The following is a 2,786-nucleotide window of genomic DNA, read 5'->3' on the forward strand; positions in this document are numbered from 1 at the left end:
AACCAAACCCCGTAAAAACGGGGCAAACAAAAAAAATTAAAAAAAAAAAAAAAAAAAAAAAAAAAAAAAAAAAAAAAAAAAAGGTGTGAGGAACATGGGTGTGTGGAATGGGAGCTGGCCTCGGGAAACTGCCACCGCCATCGGGGCTGGGTTGGTGTCGGGGCTGTGCTCCAGGCTCAGGGCACGATGCTCTTTGCATCCTCAACTACAACGGCTGCTGCTTTTCCAAGGAAACGGGTGCTCTTACAGTGCAAAAGTCGATTCCTGCAGTTTATACATCTTAAAAGACAACATTTCTCTACTAAAATAGACCCTTTTATTATTTTTTTTTCTTTCTATTCATTTCAAAATACATTTACAGTAACATCAAAAATATTTTCCTTGTGCATTTTCCCTCCTGAACGCCAGGCTCCCCTGCTCCGAGGCGGTGGCGAGGATGCGCGGGGGCCGCATCCTGCTGCGGTCCAGCCCTCGCTCGGCCCCGCAGCTCACCGGAGCCCCTTTCCTCCTCTCTGTGCCCCCCACCCCAATCTCCTCCCCAGCTCTGATGTGCCCCACAACCGCCTGGAGCTTCCCCCACCTCAACACCACCTCCCGAGAGCAAACTGCGGTGCCTGGTGTTCTGGGAGTGTTTCAAACTGGTTTATTGCCTGGTGCTGGTGGCGCCGGGTTGGTTGTTCTGTAAAGTCCCCCCCCACTTTTTGCTTTCCTGTACTGAGAAGACAAGTAGTGCAGAAGCTGATGGATGGAGCTGTGTACAGTGAAATTTGTGGATTGCTTTTTTTTTTTAACCATAGTTGAGTGAAGCACACGGAAGCAAGATTCATTAAAAGGCAGCATATTGATTATTGTTATGACTCTTATACTAGGATACTGTAGCTAAAGCTAGCAAGCCTGATAAGATAAACTAAGTCCTATTTACTGTATTTAACATTATCTGAACATACTGAGCCTTAATTAATGAGCAGATTTTCATTTCCAACTTCAATGGATTATGCTAATTTATAGCAAAGGTGGTTCTCATTTTGATGATTTTCTGTTGGTTGGGGTTTTTTTGTTGGTGGTTTTTTTTTTTTTTTTCTTTTTTTTCCTGCTAATAGCATGTGTAACATTTTTCCCATCTGAGGAAGATTCCTCCCCAGGCATGGGCAGTCTCAGCCGGGTTAGTGTCGGGCTTAGCCAGGGCTGGGCGCAGGCGCCCGGTGTCCGACCCGGAGCCCCGGCTGCTCGTCGCGCCTGGGCTGAGCTAGGCTGGCGTTGCTCATCTGTGCTGCAATTTCGCCAATAGTAAGGACTTTGGAAGGCTGATAAAGATGATCTACTCTAAAACGTCACTTGAAGGAGTCTCAGAGTTTCAAAAGCAAGCTCACAGTGGAATGAGCGAAAAGCATCGGAAATCAAAACGGCGGGATGCGGTCTCGGAGCAGCAGCATCCCTCGGAGCAAGCTTGGAACCTAACGCCGCAGCAGTGTGGTATGAGTGTGTCTTTAGTCCTTGGTTGCTAAATAACTTCCAATTTTTTCACGATGACAAGTTTCCGGTTTCTGGCTGTGCTGCTTGACTGTCAGAATATTCTTTGGCATCCACAAAATTATCTGACTGATCGGTTTGACAATTGCAAGGTTTTTTTTTTGTTTAGTGATGGGTTTAACCGGTTGCAGAAGTGTCCCAGGTTTGGTTGTGGTTTTGGTTTTTTTTTTTTAGTTTTTTTTTTTTAAACATTTTTTATTTTTAAAAAACAACAACAACAAAAGTTTCAGTGAATTCCTTTTTTTTTTTTTTTTTTTTTCCTCCCTGAGCTCACACTGGGGTCACTCCAATAAAACACGTAGCACGACTTAACTGTGACCTTTGAAGCCAAAACCGAAGTAATGGTGCAATTAAGTGCAAACATGGAAATTCGCCTGACTTGTAGGTAACATGGGCTTTTAAACAACATTTAAGGCTTATTGGGGACATTTTATGCATTAAATTATTGTAATATTTATAATGTCAGCTTCTGTGAATCACCCTCCCACAATGAGTCAACAGCTTGTAACCAGGATTTAAGGAATAAAAAAAAAAAAAAAAAAAAAAAAGGACGGGGAGGAATAAATTCACCATTTCCATTGTAGCGTTTAGGAGGAAAACAAAATGGTGAAGGCAAGCGCTTCCATTTCCCCTCGGTCCCCGTGCGTTTGGCCTCGGGGCCAAGCGTCTCCTTGTGCAAAGGGGATTTCAAACGTGCCGCCCCGGCACGCTGGGACCACGGCAGCCATCGGAGAGGAGCACGGGCAGAACAACTTCGCTCAAACCTCCCGGGTTAAACCAACTCCGACTCCCCGCGGTGTTTTTAAGGGATGCTTTTCCCCTCCGTCCTGCCCCACGGTTCCATTTTCCAGCTTGCTAACAGCTGATCAATTCACCTGAGGAAATCCACTTCAGTTTTTTCCTAACGACCTCAGTGGGGTCGGACCCACGGGACAGGGACGGGGAGAAATTTTGCATCCTGGCCCCTGGACGGATCCCGACCAGATGGGAAGGTGAAGGGAAAAATAATGACCGAGGGTTAGTTGGTTTGTTTGTTTTTTTCCTAAAAATAGAAACGTAACATTGCTCTCTTCCACCCCAAGCGCTTTCCTCCAACAAGCTTTTTGTGCTTTAGTCGATATTTATTTTAGTATCGCTTATTTTGCTTCCTCGCGCACAGGCGGGTATCTCCCCTCCCGCAAGCTGGCCGCTACCGCACCCTCCGCTCGCTCCCTGCTCCGGGCGCAACCGTCCCCGGCAGAAATCTGCCCCGCCTT

The 2,786-nt window shown here is 46.2% G+C and overlaps 1 protein-coding gene across 1 annotated transcript in view; it reads right to left on the reverse strand.

The window, feature by feature from the left end:
* Positions 1 to 1,791: 1,791 nt before the first annotated feature.
* The window catches only part of JADE2 (jade family PHD finger 2), an 84,620-nt gene continuing 83,625 nt past the window's right edge, over positions 1,792 to 2,786 (reverse strand). The window contains 1 exon segment of the mRNA XM_009646863.2: positions 1,792 to 2,786. This exon segment is cut by the window's right edge and continues 808 nt beyond it. The gene's annotated coding sequence lies outside the window, so the exon portion shown is untranslated.

This window comes from Egretta garzetta, unplaced genomic scaffold (genome assembly GCF_000687185.1).
Source record: "Egretta garzetta isolate BGI_Z169 unplaced genomic scaffold, ASM68718v1 scaffold439, whole genome shotgun sequence".
In the NCBI taxonomy this organism is placed as follows: domain Eukaryota; kingdom Metazoa; phylum Chordata; class Aves; order Pelecaniformes; family Ardeidae; genus Egretta; species Egretta garzetta.